The following is a 6,000-nucleotide window of genomic DNA, read 5'->3' as shown; positions in this document are numbered from 1 at the left end:
AGCTGTGAGAAAGCCAGCTCCAAACCAAAAAATTGGTGGGAACATGAAAAAAACACCTCCTTCGAGCCGGAGTTGAACCAGTGACCTAAGGATGGCCAACACCCCACCCTACAGTCCTCCGCTCTACCAGCTGAGCTATCGAAGGGGCTAAGGGCTAGTCAGAACCTCGACATATCAGGGTTCTGTAGCTCTACTGCTGGCCAAAAAGTCACTTCTGGTGCAGGAAGATTTGCTGGATCAGAACCTCGACATATCAGGGTTCTGTAGCTCTACTGCTGGCCAAAAAGTCACTTCTGGTGCAGGAAGATTTGCTGGATTTTTAAGGAGGGAAGCAAAAAGGAGCATGCATTCCCATACCGGGAGTTGAACCCGGGCCGCCTGGGTGAAAACCAGGAATCCTAACCGCTAGACCATATGGGATTTGGACACTTTAAACTGGCCATGGGCTTCTGGCGCACTTTCCATACATGTGGTCAGCGTGGGCGCAGGACCTTGTAGTGGCCTGTTGCTTTAGTTCTGTGACTGTAACAATGTGATAATAATTTGGCAAAACAAGAATTATCCAAAAGGACGGTTTTCTGAATTATATAGTGTTGTATGCATTCAGGGAATCTGTTTTTTCACTCAACCCGGGGGTTCAGTGTATTTGGGCAGATTCCTGTGATTGCAGAATTGATTCCTCAAACTGGTAATTAAACTCTTGTCCAAGTGAAAATACTCGTGTCATCCATTTGAAAACACACACGGCAACCTTTATCTAGAGGAAAAACTTGGGTCAACCCCTGGCTGCGTACGAGAAAACCAGGAATCCTAACTGCTAGACCATATGGGAACTGGCCAGCTTTAACTGGCCACAAGCTTGTGGGCCACTTTCCATAAATGTGGCCAGTGTGGGCGCAGGGTTTTGTAGTGGCCTGTTGCTTTTGGTGTGTGACTGTAACAATGTGATAATAATTTGGCAATACAAGAATCATCCGAAGGGACGGTTTACTGAAATATATAGTGTTGCATGCATTCAAGGGACATGTTTGTTGACTCACACATGGTTCAGTTTTTTGGCCAGAATCCTGTGATTGCTGAATTTATACATCGAACTGGTAATTAAGGTCTTGTCCAGGTGAAAATACTTGTGTCATGCATCTGAAAACACACATGGCAACCGTTATCTAGAGGACAAACTGCCTATCGTCGGTCTGTCAAGGTACAAAACTGACATGTTGTGAGGTTAATAATGAAAGTGAGACCAATTTTTAATCCGCAAAATTGCTGATTATTCGCTCGTTCAGTTTAATGCAGATAACAAATTATTCTCAATGTCCAGGTGGCAATTAGTGATAAGGCTTCAAAATGGCAAGCCTGTGACATCAAAACCACATGGCATTGCACCCTTCAAAGTAGTAAAGTGGTTACAGAGTAGCGATGAAATTGTTCATTCTAGAATCAACTGGCCCACCAGCCTGCATTTTGTGAGACGAAGGGCAATACCAAAGCATGTCCGTGTCTCCCCTAGACATCGGAATGGGTGTGCAGAATGTGCCTTTTTTTGTAAAAAATAGAAGAATGCCTAGAGAGTTGCCTTTTCTTTTGGACTTTGGAGAAAAAAAACACAACAACAAAATAAGCCGGAGAAAAACAAGCACAGAGCGAGCCAGCCAGGAGTCGAACCTAGAATCTTCTGATCCGTAGTCAGACGCGTTATCCATTGCGCCACTGGCCCACCATTAGTAAATACCCCCGATTGTTACAGACTTCTTGGTTTTCGATGTGACGGTGGCAAGCATTGATGTCTGCTCATTCTCACCTTGTTATCAAGAGAACAGACTACCAGCCCTCCAGCCCACCAGCCCACCAGCCCACCAGCCCACGAGCCCTCCAGCCCACCATCCCTCCCTGGTGGTCTAGTGGTTAGGATTCGGCGCTCTCACCGCCGCGGCCCGGGTTCGATTCCCGGTCAGGGAAAGCTCTTTTGCCTTCCAATTGTGGTCTGCGAATTCAAGCTCTGCTGACAGCTGTGAGAAAGCCAGCTCCAAGCCAAAACATTGGTGGGAACATGAAAAAAACACCTCCTTCGAGCCGGAGTTGAACCAGCGACCTAAGGATGGCCAACACTCCACCCTACAGTCCTCCGCTCTACCAGCTGAGCTATCGAAGGGGCTAAGGGCTAGTCAGAACCTCGACATATCAGGGTTCTGTAGCTCTACTGCTGGCCAAAAAGTCACTTCTGGTGCAGGAAGATTTGCTGGATCAGAACCTCGACATATCAGGGTTCTGTAGCTCTACTGCTGGCCAAAAAGTCACTTCTGGTGCAGGAAGATTTGCTGGATTTTTGAGGAGGGAAGCAAAAAGGATCATGCATTCCCATACCGGGAGTTGAACCCGGGACGCCTGGGTGAAAACCAGGAATCCTAACCGCTAGACCATATGGGATTTGGACACTTTAAACTGGCCATGGGCTTCTGGCGCACTTTCCATACATGTGGTCAGCGTGGGCGCAGGACCTTTTAGTGGCCTGTTGCTTTAGTTCTGTGACTGTAACAATGTGATAATAATTTGGCAAAACAAGAATTATCCAAAAGGACGGTTTTCTGAATTATATAGTGTTGTATGCATTCAGGGAATCTGTTTTTTCACTCAACCCGGGGGTTCAGTGTATTTGGGCAGATTCCTGTGATTGCAGAATTGATTCCTCAAACTGGTAATTAAGCTCTTGTCCAAGTGAAAATACTCGTGTCATCCATTTGAAAACACACACGGCAATCTTTATCTAGAGGAAAAACTTGGGTCAACCCCTGGCTGCGTACGAGAAAACCAGGAATCCAAACTGCTAGACCATATGGGAACTGGCCAGCTTTAACTGGCCACAAGCTTGTGGGCCACTTTCCATAAATGTGGCCAGTGTGGGCGCAGGGTTTTGTAGTGGCCTGTTGCTTTTGGTGTGTGACTGTAACAATGTGATAATAATTTGGCAATACAAGAATCATCCGAAGGGACGGTTTACTGAAATATATAGTGTTGCATGCATTCAAGGGACATGTTTGTTGACTCACACATGGTTCAGTTTTTTGGCCAGAATCCTGTGATTGCTGAATTTATACCTCGAACTGGTAATTAAGGTCTTGTCCAGGTGAAAATACTTGTGTCATGCATCTGAAAACACACATGGCAACCGTTATCTAGAGGAAAAACTGCCTATCGTCGGTCTGTCAAGGTACAAAACTGACATGTTGTGAGGTTAATAATGAAAGTGAGACCAATTTTTAATCCGCAAAATTGCTGATTATTCGCTCGTTCAGTTTAATGCAGATTACAAATTATTCTCAATGTCCAGGTGGCAATTAGTGATAAGGCTTCAAAATGGCAAGCCTGTGACATCAAAACCACATGGCATTGCACCCTTCAAAGTAGTAAAGCGGTTACAGAGTAGCGATGAAATTGTTCATTCTAGAATCAACTGGCCCACCAGCCTGCATTTTGTGAGACGAATGGCAATACCAAAGCATGTCCTTGTCTCTCCTAGACATCGGAATGGGTGTGCAGAATGTGCCTTTGTTTGTAAAAAATAGAAGAATGCCTAGAGAGTTGCCTTTTCTTTTGGACTTTGGAGAAAAAAAACACAACAAAAAATAAGCCGGAGAAAAACAAGCACAGAGCGAGCCAGCCAGGAGTCGAACCTAGAATCTTCTGATCCGTAGTCAGACGCGTTATCCATTGCGCCACTGGCCCACCATTAGTAAAGACCCCCGATTGTTACAGACTTGTTGGTTTTCGATGTGACGGTGGCAAGCATTGATGTCTGCTCATTCTCAACTTGTTATCAAGAGAACAGACTACCAGCCCTCCAGCCCACCAGCCCACGAGCCCTCCAGCCCTCCCTGGTGGTCTAATGATTAGGATTCGGCGCTCTCACCGCCGCGGCCCGGGTTCAGTGTATTTGGGCAGATTCCTGTGATTGCAGAATTGATTCCTCAAACTGGTAATTAAGCTCTTGTCCAAGTGAAAATACTCGTGTCATCCATTTGAAAACACACACGGCAACCTTTATCTAGAGGAAAAACTGGAGTCAACCCCTGGCTGCGTACGAGAAAACCAGGAATCCTAACTGCTAGACCATATGGGAACTGGCCAGCTTTAACTGGCCACAAGCTTGTGGGCCACTTTCCATAAATGTGGCCAGTGTGGGCGCAGGGTTTTGTAGTGGCCTGTTGCTTTTGGTGTGTGACTGTAACAATGTGATAATAATTTGGCAATACAAGAATCATCCGAAGGGACGGTTTACTGAAATATATAGTGTTGCATGCATTCAAGGGACATGTTTGTTGACTCACACATGGTTCAGTTTTTTGGCCAGAATCCTGTGATTGATGAATTTATACCTCGAACTGGTAATTAAGGTCTTGTCCAGGTGAAAATACTTGTGTCATGCATCTGAAAACTCACATGGCAACCGTTATCTAGAGGAAAAACTTGCCTATCGTCGGTCTGTCAAGGTACAAAACTGACATGTTGTGAGGTTAATAATGAAAGTGAGACCAATTTTTAATCCGCAAAATTGCTGATTATTCGCTCGTTCAGTTTAATGCAGATTACAAATTATTCTCAATGTCCAGGTGGCAATTAGTGATAAGGCTTCAAAATGGCAAGCCTGTGACATCAAAACCACATGGCATTGCACCCTTCAAAGTAGTAAAGCGGTTACAGAGTAGCGATGAAATTGTTCATTCTAGAATCAACTGGCCCACCAGCCTGCATTTTGTGAGACGAATGGCAATACCAAAGCATGTACGTGTCTCCCCTAGACATCGGAATGGGTGTGCAGAATGTGCCTTTTTTTGGAAAAAATAGAAGAATGCCTAGAGAGTTGCCTTTTCTTTTGGACTTTGGAGAAAAAAAACACAACAACAAAATAAGCCGGAGAAAAACAAGCACAGAGCGAGCCAGCCAGGAGTCGAACCTAGAATCTTCTGATCCGTAGTCAGACGCTTTATCCATTGCGCCACTGGCCCACCAATAGTAAACAGCCACGATTGTTACAAACTTGTTGGTTTTCGATGTGACGGTGGCAAGCATTGATGTCTGCTCATTCTCACCTTGTTATCAGGAGAACAGACTACCAGCCCTCCAGCCCACCAGCCCACCAGCCCTCCAGCCCTCCAGCCCACGAGCCCTCCAGCCCTCCAGCCCTCCAGCCCACCATCCCTCCCTGGTGGTCAGTATTCAGCGCTCTCACCGCCTCGTCCCGGGTTCGATTCCCGGTCAGGGAAAGCTCTTTTGGCTTCCAATTGTGGACTGCGAATTCAAGCTCTGCTGACAGCTGTGAGAAAGCCAGCTCCAAACCAAAAAATTGGTGGGAACATGAAAAAAACACCTCCTTCGAGCCGGAGTTGAACCAGTGACCTAAGGATGGCCAACACCCCACCCTACAGTCCTCCGCTCTACCAGCTGAGCTATCGAAGGGGCTAAGGGCTAGTCAGAACCTCGACATATCAGGGTTCTGTAGCTCTACTGCTGGCCAAAAAGTCACTTCTGGTGCAGGAAGATTTGCTGGATCAGAACCTCGACATATCAGGGTTCTGTAGCTCTACTGCTGGCCAAAAAGTCACTTCTGGTGCAGGAAGATTTGCTGGATTTTTAAGGAGGGAAGCAAAAAGGAGCATGCATTCCCATACCGGGAGTTGAACCCGGGCCGCCTGGGTGAAAACCAGGAATCCTAACCGCTAGACCATATGGGATTTGGACACTTTAAACTGGCCATGGGCTTCTGGCGCACTTTCCATACATGTGGTCAGCGTGGGCGCAGGACCTTGTAGTGGCCTGTTGCTTTAGTTCTGTGACTGTAACAATGTGATAATAATTTGGCAAAACAAGAATTATCCAAAAGGACGGTTTTCTGAATTATATAGTGTTGTATGCATTCAGGGAATCTGTTTTTTCACTCAACCCGGGGGTTCAGTGTATTTGGGCAGATTCCTGTGATTGCAGAATTGATTCCTCAAACTGGTA

The 6,000-nt window shown here is 46.1% G+C and overlaps 1 non-coding gene across 1 annotated transcript; it reads left to right on the top strand.

Annotated features, from left to right (window-relative positions):
* The first annotated feature begins 1,887 nt into the window (after positions 1 to 1,887).
* Positions 1,888 to 1,959, top strand: trnae-cuc (transfer RNA glutamic acid (anticodon CUC)). Its single transcript has one exon. It is a non-coding gene; the product is annotated as a tRNA-Glu (tRNA).
* The last annotated feature ends 4,041 nt before the right edge of the window (positions 1,960 to 6,000 follow it).

Source organism: Carassius gibelio, chromosome A11 (assembly GCF_023724105.1).
Source record: "Carassius gibelio isolate Cgi1373 ecotype wild population from Czech Republic chromosome A11, carGib1.2-hapl.c, whole genome shotgun sequence".
Classification (NCBI taxonomy): domain Eukaryota; kingdom Metazoa; phylum Chordata; class Actinopteri; order Cypriniformes; family Cyprinidae; genus Carassius; species Carassius gibelio.
Note: the sequence above shows the minus strand (reverse complement) of the source record. Positions and strands in the feature narration are given on the sequence as shown.